The 14,670-nt window shown below is 28.5% G+C and overlaps 1 long non-coding RNA gene across 1 annotated transcript in view; it reads left to right on the top strand.

The window, feature by feature from the left end:
- Positions 1-11,518: 11,518 nt before the first annotated feature.
- Positions 11,519-14,670, top strand: part of LOC111639572 — a 15,971-nt gene continuing 12,819 nt past the window's right edge. Inside the window, exons 1-3 of the long non-coding RNA XR_002759107.1 lie at positions 11,519-11,678; positions 12,651-12,784; positions 12,872-13,037. This is a non-coding gene — a long non-coding RNA (uncharacterized LOC111639572). The remainder of the gene's footprint in view (positions 11,679-12,650; positions 12,785-12,871; positions 13,038-14,670) is intronic.

The raw sequence follows: 14,670 nt of genomic DNA, 5'->3' as shown, positions 1-14,670 counted from the left end.
ATTACAATTTTATTTCACAGCTCATTGTCAGCTGACACTAATATGACACTGAGTCACAGAGACAACAACAACAACAAGCTGTATGTAAGAATTTTAACAGGTACTTAAAAGTCAATTTACTCATTGTATAGAACAAATATTAAGAACTATATTTGTAATTATCATCAATTGTTAGACAAGGTTATCTAGTAGTAAGAAATCAATTGATTACATCTTCAACATTCTTCATATAGTTATTAGCAAAATAAGCAATTTTATTGTACTAAATTCATTCCTCACCACCTGAAAATCAAAATGTGCCTCTTAAGTGTTTTACATATATTCATACCACTTTGTCAATTCTTCCAACTGTCTTTACTGAAAAAAACTAGATATAGAAATAGTACAACACTATCTGATAGCTTTATCTGCATATCAGCACATTTATATCCTACTTTTTAATGCTCTATGATTAAAGAAATTTTTCCATCATACTGAACAAATTATGTATGGATTCTATAATAATGTCACATCTAACAAAATAACTTAGAAGTACAGTAAAATATTTTCTGTAATACACTTCTATTGGTAAAAATCGATATAATTATCAACATAATCAACAATTTTTAGAAGAAAATATCATCTAACAATTGAAACAATTTTCTATTTCTAAGCTATATATTTTAGTTTAATTTCCATTTAAAAAAAAAATTTGTCTATAAACTTCCAAGGAAAAGATAGAAACATTTGATCAGTTATATGTATGTATATTTTAAATTTACATTTATTAATTATTATTATTATTATTATATAGAATTTAAATAAAATTATGTTTTTATTAAATGTTTTATTAAAATTATGCATTAATCTTTAAATACTGGAATCTTTAAGAGTCATCAAGTTGACTTCTCAAGAAAACTTTAGAAAAAACTTATTTTATCATTGAAAATATATAATACAAAAAGAAACAGAATTAGCATATTGATTTAAAGTTCACACCACATTTAATTATAAAAAACAAAATTAGAAAGAACTCAATAACAGAATAACCATTCATGTTATAGGCTACTTAAAATTTGTTTTATTAAAATAAAATATATAATTTTTACATATACTGTGTATATATATATATATATATATATATATGTGTGTGTGTGGGTCTGCATTATCTTGAAAAAAGTTGCATTTACACTGCCAATCAAAAGTAGAATATAAAAAATTACACTAATTACATATTTGATTCATATATTACAGAATTAAGAATTAAAACTTTTTTTTTTATATCTCATCATTTATTAAATTATCATTTTCTTTTTTATGCAATGTAACTAAACAATTCTCAGTAGGTCATAAAAAATCATATTGAAACAATCACTTTTCTTCAGATACACAATATAATTTAAATTAATCAAAGCAAATTAAAGATATCTTATACTATTGGAAATTCCATTTTTGTTTGCCTTAAGGCCAGTCTATGTTGTGGAATTTAATGTTGACATATGTGTCGTAGAGTAGTATCCTCACTGTCCATGCACACTTTATATGTTTTAGGTTTAGGTTGTTTCAAATGTTGCTAGATAGTGTCTAAGCTGTCTACACATGATGTTACAGAAGGAACTTAAATCTAGATTAATTTTTTACTGTATAGTCTATACAAATCAACATAAATTAACATGTGCTAGGTGTTTATGTATGTTTGTGTTTTGTTTTTTCTTTTATACTCTTTTGTCTTTAAAAAAAAAAAAAAGACTCAGCACTCACAGGGCAGAAAAAAGTTCTTTTATCAAATTCATCATGTGTTCAACCAGATCCACAACATAATAGTTGGATGGTGAGGGACAAGTCCCAACATATCCATGACAGACTGATCCTGAAATTTTGTGGAGTTTCTCAACCACCCAGATTAGATCCCAGACAATGATGATACAAAGGGTTTAAGTCCTTCTATTGACACAAAAAAAATTTAAAATTTATTTGTTCAAACTGCAAAATGTTCTTTTTAAAAACATTTATGGCATCAAATATGGTTTATTGCACTATCTGCAATACAATCCTTGTGCACATATTAATAATAGATACTTATTAATTATTCAAATGTTTTTAATTTTTGAATTATCCTCCTTTCAGTATTTCTGAATTCACCAACAATCCTGGGATCCTTCAAGAGAGGAATTCTAACGCCTTAAATGTCTCGAGTCATTTGGCCAGCCAAACTTCAACACTGCACTTAATGAAATTGAAATGTTATTTTAACAAAATTTTCAGTATAATGAATTTATCTTGAATCCCCTGCTAAATTCCTATTTGGCTCAATGCAAAAATGTTTCAGTTTAGGAAAATAATTTCAGTTTATTACATTAAACTGAAATTATGAAATTTCTGTTTAATGTAATAAAAATTCAGTCCGTTACAAAAAAATAGTTTCATTATAACAAAATCTATAAATGCTTAAATCATTCATTTTTAGTAAATGATGAATATTATATCAAACAGTCTGGCAACACTAATTTTAAAGACTCGTTCGACTGACAACACTAATTTTAATCCTTAGTTATGGTTTTGTTATAATACTATTACTCTACAGTTGCTTCTTTTTAAGTTTATGGGAAAAAAAAATGGAGAAAACTTAAAAACAGTTTCCTTTGTAAGAGAATTAAAAAAGTATTCGACAACGCGCAAAAAGGAATTTTAAAACAAGATGTGCCTGAGGACCTACTGGAATGCTGTAATATAGTACAGGATTTTGAAAAAACTTTGACTAAACAACACAAACAAAAATTAGACTTCTTTTAGGAGAAAATAATGGCTTAAGCAGAAACAACGATTAGAGATTCAGAATTTCAACTTGAAATATTTTTGAAAATTTTTTATTATAGTATAAATTTTTATTCTGTATTTAATATAACTTGCATTCTGAAAATGTAAAATTCAGTTCCATAGAAATACTAATAGTTACATTTTTAAAAACTTTTTTACTTCAAAATATAAGCAAATATAAATATCCTTGCATTTTTAACTGTATTTCAATATAATAATAAAAACATTTTGATTAACCCCACAATTTTGTTATACTGACATTTCCCTGTATTCGTTTACATTATCACCATGTTATTTCGTAATTTACTTGCAAAATTTTTGACTCTGAAGAAAATTATTATGTAATTATAGAAATAATATAAATAAATTACAAAATAATTATTTTTATTTTCTTATCGGTCAAGAGTTACTATTATCTAATTCTGTTAATAAATATGTGAATTAAAAAATCTTATGAAATATTTTATATTAAATATTCCAATTGTTATAGTAATTTACTAAAAATGTTTAATGTATTTAGAAAGCAACTATTTCAATCTATCTTTAATTCTTTTTATAGCAGTGATCGATTTAATGCAAGTTTTTTTTATATTGATAATAAGTATTTATATATATTGTAGCTGTAACAAATTGCTGTATAACAAATTAAAATTTTGTTTTTAAGAAAACAGATTTATTGTCATATGCCGGACATTAGCTGATTAGTCAACTAAAGTAATTACATCCTTAAATTAGTTTCAATTTTCAAAATAATTTTAATGATTTCTGATTTAAATATTTTCAAAATTAATGTTTTTATAATTCATAATTATTCTTTTCGTGCATTTAAACACTTCAGAAAAATTAATGCTAATAATTTAAGACAAAAGACAATCATCTCAAATAATTATTAGCAAAAATATAAAGAATTTTATCAAAACATGCTGCATGTTTTTAAAATTTGTTGCATTTTTCCATCAACGTGAATTTGGAGTGTATAATTCCAAAAACGTTTAAATAAATAAAACTGTTATAAGATACTGTTAAGTATATATAATGTTCTATCTGTATGTGCTTATATAAACATCCCAAAACCTGATATTACTAAAAATATTGGCCTTGGAATAAATATTAATTTAACAAGAAATGGTGTCTAATGCCTACCTCTATCACCAATTATTTAGGATTTAAAAATAATAGCAGTAAAGTAGCCTGATTTAATACAGGAATTGTTTGGCATATTATCTGTATGGCTTATGTATTATCCAGATGAACTATTATTACATTACTATTCTATATATAATCATTTGCTATCTTTAAATATCAACATATATTCATCAATTCAGTATATGATGATAAACTTTATAATTACTTGGGATACATCCTGCATCTCTTATTCCAATGGTTCTATATATGTATTCCTTTTACTATTATTATAAAATAAAAGAGGGGAAAAAAAACACACAAAAGATATTTTGTATCATTATACTTGATTCACAAGTATAAAATAATTATAAATTAATAATAAATCAACCATTTAACACTGATTATTTTGGGCTATATCTTAACATTAAATAATTTAATTAACATAAAAGTTTGAACATTTATTTATAAAAATTAATATATAATAATCATGTTTAATCAATAAGAATTTTTTCAAACATTTTATAAAGAATGCTAATTTTTATTTCAAATATATATTCCTTGCAAAAATGGTCTTTTTCCAATATCAACAAAACTGGTTTCCAAACTGATATTGACTAGACTACATGCTTTGTGAAATTTATGTAAAAGGATTTCAATAAATTTATTATTGGATTTTAAATGTTTTGGAGGTTTATTCATTAATAGATTTGGTAGAAGCAGATAATAGCATTACAGGATTTGGTCGATGTCATTCTCTCTCATTTTTTGCTATTTTGAAATTTTTTTATAACATAATGAATACCTTAAATAATAAATGATATAAAAATGAAAAGTAAATAAACATCATTTAAAAACAATGTTTCAAGACTAAAAAAAATAAATATATTTAGTTTTTCAAATATTTTAACAAGATTAATTAATAATTAAGGAAGAAAATGATATTATCTTTGCTTTTTTGTTTTAAAACAAATTTCTGATTCTGTTCTATTTAAGTGTGTTTTAAATTGTTATCCATTTCCACAACTCTAAATTTTCTACTTATTATTAATTTTACTTGTTCCTTTTCAGAATAATCTTTTTTTTTCTTACAATATTCTGATAAAAAATAAATTTAAGTTTAATACAAATGCTATGATTATAAATGAAATTACAGAAAGAATTGTGATGAAGTTTCAATAATTAACAGAACATTTTATACCAGTGGTTCACAATGTTATTCATGTTGCAGACTCCTAAAACCCTCACTGGGATGGACTTCAGACCCACAAGTTCCACAGACCCCTAGCAGATCACCAATTGAAAAATGTGATTTTATGCCATAGTTATAATAATATTTCAGTTTTAATCATCTGAAAAATTGATGGCATATGGAGCTTGATATATTCAGAAAGATGCCATTGTTTTTAATGTTCATTATTTTTAAGAGTTTACTGCATAGTTTTTAAAAGTGAGATTAAATAACTAAAATTTATTTCTTTATTTTCATTAATTTATGATTAAGAGTTAGTTATATCTCAACACTTTCTCTTTCTACAGGGGAATCATACTCCATAAATTAACAGATTAGAGTTAATAAAACATTTATGAATTCAGTAATAAAAATGGTGATAAAATCTTATTATGAAAACTAATACAGTGTGTACATAAAAGAAATAGGCAAAGTTTTATATTGATAGTATGTCAATGTAAATGTTTGCATACACAGTTGGTTCGTAAAAGAAAAAATGCACCAATCGCTCTGTCATCTGATGTGCCACACCACACATTAACTTTGAAAGTGTCCCTGATGTGTTCATGAGTGAAACGCCGTTTTTCTTAACTCCAGATTTAAGTATTTTATTTACTTTGTTGGATAAATGAAAAATAGATTGATTAGAAAAAGTTATTTTTTCAAGAATACTGTTGTCAACTTCCAAATTATCAAAGTACTGGTAACTGCAAAATCCTTATAAACATTTCAATCATCTTAAATGATTTCTTATAGGATCTGAACTTTGTAGAATGCATTTGTAAATTTCTCCTCAGCACTTTACAAACACTTGTGTGAAGCTATTTAACTTGTGCTGTTGTTTGTATTGTCTTTTGTGGATGGCAAAGAATTGACTCTCACATTAGTTTGACATTCTCACCAGAGATGGACAGTTGGGAATCTGAAATTAAAAGGTTTTGAAAAATATTTTATCCATAAATACTTTAGTTCCCATATTTCTGCAAGTGCTTGATTTTTGTTCAATCTTATCATAACTTTTCTCTTAATTTATTCAATAACTCTACATAAAAATCTAGTATTAGTAAGTAGCTGATGGGAAATATGCTTTTAAATGGCATTAAATAAAAATTAATCAATAAATCTGAACAAATAAACATTGAGAGTGCAATATTATTTATTTATTACATTGAATTTGACGATCTCTCATGGACAATATTTGCCAACCCCCTTACAACAATCTCAATTAATTAAAAAATAATACACAGTAAAACCAAAATGAAAATAATAATACATTAATTACATAACATTAAATAATACTATAATTAATAATACATTGTGAATAATACCCATATTTTATTACCAATATTATTTCTTTATGAAGATATTTCTTGATTTTTGCCACAAAGTGTAATTTTTTGAAACTTACTTTAGATACAGAATGCTAAAAACAAATCAGCCAATCTAAGCAAATAAAGGTTATGAGTAATAAGTATTAATATTTGCAAATGGAAGCCTCTTGATAGCCAGATTACCATCCTGGAGATGGTGAAGATATGGCCATATCTGCCTTAGTGGAGAAAGTCTTCCCACATTCCTGAAACATCTTGGACAGAATAAAAGAATTTCAGTACATCAATCAATTAATTAATTAATTAAATTTAATTAAGGAATATGGATACTGTATAAGCATCAACAGCAGCTTAATCAGGAAGTATAAGTCCATCACTACCAACCAGCAAAAGGATGACAGCAATACTTACATAACAGTTAGATACAACCATATCTTAAGAAAAATATATAAGGAAACAGCTTCAACTAATGACAAAAATATCACTTTTAAAAGGAACCCAGAAGTATACAGCTTCCTCATAAAGGCAGAGAACCCACCAAATAAAAAACTGTCTCCCTGGAGCATATTGTATATTTATCGAAGACCATAGTTTGTACAGGGAACAAATATATCTACACCACATGGTCCCTCTCTTGGAGGTTAAAAAGCATGCCACATAAGGGCTATGGAGGTTAAAAAATTACCCTCCACAGCCCTTGCAGCCTTCAGAAACAAAAAATGATATCCACATCAATCTAGACAAAGCTATCATCTTAAAACCAATGTGGGAGTTTGCCGACATTAAACACTTTGAAAAAGTGGAGATCTACAAGGCATCCTGGAGATCCAAGGGTATAAATTATAAGGACCTATATACCATATCACAAGCCTGAAAGTAGTTATACAAAATACTCTAACATCGTTCCACTCTCCCACTATGGATAGACAAGGGCATTAAAATACTATTATACATCTTACAATATACCAATGTAAATTGTTCTGATAGCTTACAATTAGTTAAATGTATTATACCTTAGCCTACTAATCAATCATTTTTGTGTTTTTTATTTTTTTTTAAATATTTAAAGATTTTTCTAATTTCATTTAATAGTTTGAATTCTTCAAATTAACCTGAAGATGACCATTAAAGATGGTCAAAAACCTTAGTTGTTTATTATACGTTATTTTTGGTGAATTTTTATAGTGTTTGTTTATGATTTAATAACTATATCCAGTGTTCCAAACACTTATTTGAATTATAGATTTGTCTACTGCAGACATTCTCAAATTTTGTGTCTTGTATAGTGGATTTCATTTAACATTTATGGAACTCATGCAGTTTTAAGCATGTTACTATGGATCTGAAACCAAGAAATGAGGTAACTCTTGAGTTAGGGCTAATATGATTAAATTTAAGAATATAAAAATTAGCCTTTTATGACTCAATACTATAAAAATTGCTTTGCATAACTAAGGCATAAAATTATAATTAATTTTATAATTTGGATCAATGGTAAGAATTAAAAGGTTTGAATACACAAACTTTTTAAATGATTAAATTAAATGCATTTTGTTAAGTAATTTACCCAAGTACTTGTCATCTAGAGGCACTCTCTAACTACTTAGACAGCTTACTGCCTAACAGATATTTTTATTTTGCTTATCAACAAATGCAAAACAGTAAACTCATTGTTCAACATCAGCAAAACAATAATAACTGACAATGTTTGTGCAAAGTTTCAACTGAAAGATAACACAGCAAATAAAATACATTTCTGTAAATACAGCATTATTGTTATTAATTATAATTAATTATAACTGTCTAATTAATTAGTTTTTAAAACAATCTTACTGATAATCTGGTATATAAATATTTATACTTTAAATATAAAATTTAGATAATCAAATTTCACAATTAAAATTTACATCATTTCTATTTTTTCCTATCAATTTAATTACAGAAAAACTAAAATCTTCAAAGTAATCTTATGCAAAGCTTAAAAGTAAGTTTTTAAATCTTCAAAAGACTTCATTCTTTAATATACTCATATTAAAAACTTCATAATTAACGTAATTAATGCAATAAAGAAAATCTGCGGTAAATATTTAATATCAATAAAACATGTTTTTAAGAACAAAATAAGATTACTAAATTTGAAATTAGATATCATCAGTTTGCAAAGAACATCTGTTTATTTATCTTTGCTCTTTTTCAGCTTTCAATAAACAGATTAGATTACAAAAAAATCAGGAATTACAGACTTAACTAGAAATTCTAAAGGTAAATCATTCCCAATTCTTAACAATTGTAATATTCTCAGAAACATTACTTTAATCAGGTGATTGGAAAGTGAACAACATAAACTCAAGAAACCAATATCACATTATTAAATATTTGATAATATTTCTGTATGAATGATGCTAGAAAACAAAACTTTAATACTTTAACTTCAATTTCATTAATTTGGAATATTTATTTTAATTAAAATCGCACTCAATTTCAACCTCTCTTTACAATTTAACGATATCGACTCTAATTAATATATCTTTAAATCGACACTATTGATAATTTTTAAGCAAACCACTTGTGTTTTGGTTTGCCTTTAAGCACAAATTAAGAAAATAATCAATTAAATGCATTCAGAAATTAATTAAATCCAATAGGAACAGAATCATACAATTCTGGAATTTAGTAATTCTATCTTTTATCACACTGTTTAAACACTAAATTAAACAAATATTGGTACATTCTGGTATATATTTTAAAATGTTTTCTTAAGCAATACATTTGGGAAATGTAACAAAAACATATTCAACGAATATAAACATCAGTTTTTTAATGCTCCACGATAAAGCTACAACAACCTGTTTACTGATAAAAAAAATCCCAATAAAACTGATTTTTAAACTTGAATGTATAGGGAAATAAGGATAAATCTTAGCAATTATAATCTATTTCTGATAACACAGACCGGTTTCATTTTTTTTGACATCGCACAAGTAATTTTAATATTACTTAATACTATTTCAACATTATCATAATATCTTAATATAAATAAATATTTTCATAAACACTGTTAAATTTATAAAACGCACAGATTTTTAACAAAAATACAAAAAGATATGTCATCACTACAATGTTATATCAGTCATTAGATTAACTTAATCTCAAAGACAATTTTGCTGTCTTCAGAGTATTATTGACTTCCGATAATACAATTTTCTCAAACTATCAATTTTTACTTTTGTTTCTACAGCTTCTTGTTCTTATATTCTTAACTCCAATTAAGTAAAAATTTGTTTTAAAGAATATATAGAAATTTCGAGAAAATAGCGGAATTAATAAAGTTTATTTTTTTAAAAGATACCACAAAACTGGACGAGATTACAATAAAAACACCAACCACCAGCCGTAATCCAGTTAAAGCTAACAAATTTATATACGAACACGCCGTTTTTGTTCGTTCGTATATAAATTTGCCATGTAAATACATTCTTAAAAGCAAATTTTTAATTAATATATATATAAGTTTGAGTGTTAACCTATTTATTTTCAATAAATAATTCATTACATCATGCTAATTTTTATGTGACCTTCATTAAAAATTCGTCATATCTACTATCAAGTTTGTCAGCTCTTTATAGCTTTTGTTTACAATTGTAGCCTATATATATATATATATACACATTTATTTGAATAAGAAGAAAATAATTACTTAATCATGTTTTCTGAGTATATAAAACAAGCATACAAACTAATTATTATTAGGCAAACAACACAAAGCAGAAACATAAACAAACACTAGTATGTGTTATTAATTACCCATGTTTTTAACATTGAAAACATTTACAGTCGACCCCCCTATAACACTGTTGATTTTTCTGTTTTATATGAATTCCATGTTGTACGAGGCACTTAGATTTTACAAATACGTGAGCCGTTCACAGCCCGGCACATGTATTTGTAAAATCTAAGTGACTCGTACAACATGGAATTCATATAAAACAGAAAATTCAACAGTGTTATAGGGAGGTCGACTTGTATATATATATATATATATATAGTCTTTTTAGCATGTAAAAATCAGATTTATAATCCATATTGATAACTTTCTTCTATTAAAAGTATGTAAGATATTTGTTGTTTAATGATAATAAGATATTACATGAATTATTATAGTAGTAAGAGAAAGGAAGGAGCTTACTTTATCTCCTGGAATTCTGGATCCCATCTCAATTGGGAAGGCAGCTCACAGTATATGAAATTATCTTTGTAAAAGTATTCCAAATTATTTTTTAAACGCTATTTACACTGATATATTCATCTTGAGATTAAATGTAAACACACTTAGCACAGAATCACGGGAAAACTCGAAACCAATTTCACAATCTTCATGAACTAAATTGAATATGTAAGCAAATCAAAGATGGTTCCCTCTTTTTTTTTAAACTTATTCTATCTCTACTGGAAAAAACTTCTGCTTTTTATATTTACAAAATGCTACTTATTTACTCGTGTCTTGATTTAACAATTCCTCATTGTGTTTTTATAGGCATTTCTGTCAGTAGGTTCGAGGTTTCTGCGTCACTACCATACACTCCGCAGAATAAACATGGCGGATCATCCGCATCAAACCACCTGATGCATTATGGGTATGGTGATTGACTATTTTAGCGTCATCTGGTGTTGTTTTCTTGAAATACACGCATAGCATCCTTTACATTGCTACAACGGGTTACATTAAGGCCATTTATTATATAAATATTTGCAGAGCATTTTAAAATCATTTCTGTAATATCAGGATCATTAAAATAGTGTAGTAATTAAAGTGTGGTGGGAGGGAGTTTTCTAAAAGTATATAATTGTACACAATATGGAGGGAGGGGGATCAAAAGTCTGTACACGTAATTAATGGCTTGTTTTTATGAGGTAATGCCAGTTGCTCGACATCTATAATTTGCGTATTTGTTCGTTTCTGAGTTGATCTTTAAATTTAAAAATATTGAATGTTCGTAATAAAAGATTTAATTTGATGTAGAAAGTTCGACGTGATGCATTTGTTGTGACGTCATACGAAACAAACAATACGCTCCAATTGTTCATTTGTCTATTGTTGGTTACATTGTTTGAACAGAGATAACTCCAGTAATTCCGACTTTTCTTTGCTCCACTTCGACGTTTCTCACTAATATTTCGATTAGGAACTTATCTGTAAGGTAAACATTAACTTTTACATGTAAGATTTTCATTGAATTAAATTAATTACAGTAATTTATTTTAGCCAAATTGTCTTAGATATAAGCTTTTTATTTTTTTAAAAATTTCTATAATAAATGGGGTACCACTGTCGCCCTACTGTCTGTCCCTAATCGCGAGAACGGAGTTGGATAGATGTAACACGAGACCAGATATAGAAACCTTAGGGACAGAAGGCCCCAATTCGTTATATACGAACTTCCGGTCTAGACTGTAAACTATGTTTAATTGAACAAACAAATACAAAGAACAGTCGACCAGCGCAAGCCTTCTGTACTAGTTTGTAACATGGCGGAATCGGTACAAAAAAGGCGCGGGACGGTGTGACGCTCCCCTGGCACTTGAGAATAACAGTATAAAATTCACATTCCTTAACATATCCCCTCATTTCGATGTTTTTTTGAGATGTCGAAATGTATTCCTATGTTTCTGACATTTATAGTACTTAAAATACGTAAGGACTTTCTGTACATATACACTATATCCAGTTAGTCATATAACATTGAATTTCTGAATTTCACAAACTTCTCTTTTCCCAAAGCTTTCGTAAAAATGTCCGCAATATTTTCATTTGTACTGACATGTTGAATTGAAATTTCCTTGTTTCTACACAGGTCTTTGATGTAGTGGTATCTTATATCAATATGCTTAACCATCTTTGAATTCTCAAACGTTTCATCATAGAAATTGCACTTATGTTGTCAAATTTGAGGATTGAAGCATTACACTTACCAAATTATGACAAAATACCTTTCGAGTTCACTAACTACATATAAATAAAAGTCTTACTTCGACCTACAAAAACATAACTTTTCTAAAACTTCGTTAAACTTGTCATTCCAACATTTTGGTTCATTTCTCAAGCCGTACATTGCTCTATTCAATTTTAATATCCTTTTTCGACATTTAAGCCCTTCATTTTTTTTTTCTAGATGTCCGTTTAGAAAGGCAGTTGGGACGTCTATCTAACGTAGTTTCCAGTTATGCTGTACTGCCACAGAAAGTAAAATTCTAATTGTAGACATCCTACAGACTGGCTCATAGCTAAATTCTCCTCCTTCATAAGGTACTGTACTTGAACCATCTTGCCATTAATAACCTGTCCTTCCTTGCTCCGTCTTCTTTGGTTTTAAATATCCTTATTTGTCTATAGCTATCTGGCCTTCTGGCAATTATACGGGTGTCCACGTTTGAAGTTTCTGATGAGAATCTAATTCTTTCTCTAAAGCTTTCTTCCACTCTGCTTCCTGGTACGTTTTAGGCCTTTCTATCGATGATAACAAACAATATGCTGTATATAATTCAAAATCATTTAAATGGTAAGGTTTTTTTAATGTTTTTTCTAACTTTAGAATTTTCCATTTTGTCTTCTCTTTCATCCTTTTGTTCGCTGTTGTTATTGTTTCCTACTGTTCTTTCAACTTCTTGTTCTTCATCAATACTTGGTATAATTACAGTTGGAGAAATCAACCCCTCTTCTATTTGCTATGGTCTGGCTTTTTCGTTTTCTATATATTCCATACAGCCTTCATCGAACCGTACTGTATGTCTCGTGATCTTACTATCCTTTCTTCTGTCGGGATCCATAACCTATAGCCACCACCACAATATCCCACCATAACTGCACATTTTGCTCTTGGTTCTAGTTTATTTTGCTTTGGTAGGATGTTGTACGTACCATGCTCGACATACAAATATTTTTAGCTTGCTGATATCATTCCGTCCATGCCACAGAAGTGACGACGTTTTCTTTCTCCGAAGAGCACTTGTTGAAGATCTATTTAGTTCGTAGGCTGAGCTCTTTAATTAATGCTTCTCCCCATAATTCCTTTGGGATTCCCGAGTCAATGAGTTTTGTACGAATCATGTTTAACAAAGTGTTATTCATGCGTTTTGACTTCCTCCCATCTGTGGGCTGTAGCTCATAGTATATTCCAATAGTATGCCATTGTGTTTTGCAAATCCTTTAACCCGTTTATTATATACACAAAAATTTCTTACAACGTTTTGCAAAGTTGCGACTTAACACAGCTCGAGGAGAGAATGAAATGTCCACTCGAATCCAATGTTCAGTTGGAAGTTCTCCTTTCGGTCCCTCGAGACGTCACGGGAGAGCGACGGTATGTCCCAGGAGTCAACAAATAATATATTGCTGTTGATCTGCAAAATCGCAAAAATCCTGAAGTGGAGCACCAAGAACGTCACGTACTTGATTCGCGCAGTTTTATAAGTTTTTCCCCTAAAGCTACCTTTTCACTCGTCACCTGGTGACAATTCGAAACTGATCGGAGGGCGCGGGAGAGGTCATTTTCGCGACTAAATACGACTCTTCTCCAGCCACGTTTCCCTCGACTTTAGTCTTTTCTATTGTTTTAATAAAAACTTTCATTGTTTAATCAGGACATTTAATTCTCCATATTCGTGTCTGAAAATGAGCTCTATTTCTCGATTGAGTGGTCACCTTCGGACCTTCAAAGTGGCTCCCGTCTGGTACCTTAAACACTTTTTAGTTGGAGTAACTCTTCTGGAAGGATGAAATTGAAGTGCAAATGCTGTCGAATATATGTAGATGTAGAATTTTATTGCCAGTGGCGGCCTTAGGGGGTGGCGAGCAGGGCAATCGCCCGGGGCCTCGCTCTTGGAGGGGCCTCGCGCAACAACCAAGTAGAAAAAAGTTGATATTTAAAACTTATTTTATCCTTGGCTATTAGTTATAACAATAAAATAAATTTAATTTATAGTATAGTATATATTAATATTAATAAGTGCCTACTATTTCAATTCACATACTTTGCACAAAGGACAAGGGCCTCGCAAAGATCTGCCGCCCAGAGCCTCGCAATGGATAAGGCCGCCGCTGAGTATCGGTTTACTGTAATTCCATTAACAAAATGTCTGTTTTGTTTTCCCCTATCTGGAGGATTTTAGGATAGGACAACAGAAGCTAAAAAA

Source organism: Centruroides sculpturatus, unplaced genomic scaffold (assembly GCF_000671375.1).
Source record: "Centruroides sculpturatus isolate CEXI.00-Female unplaced genomic scaffold, Cexi_2.0 scaffold212, whole genome shotgun sequence".
NCBI lineage: Eukaryota > Metazoa > Arthropoda > Arachnida > Scorpiones > Buthidae > Centruroides > Centruroides sculpturatus.
Note: the sequence above shows the minus strand (reverse complement) of the source record. Positions and strands in the feature narration are given on the sequence as shown.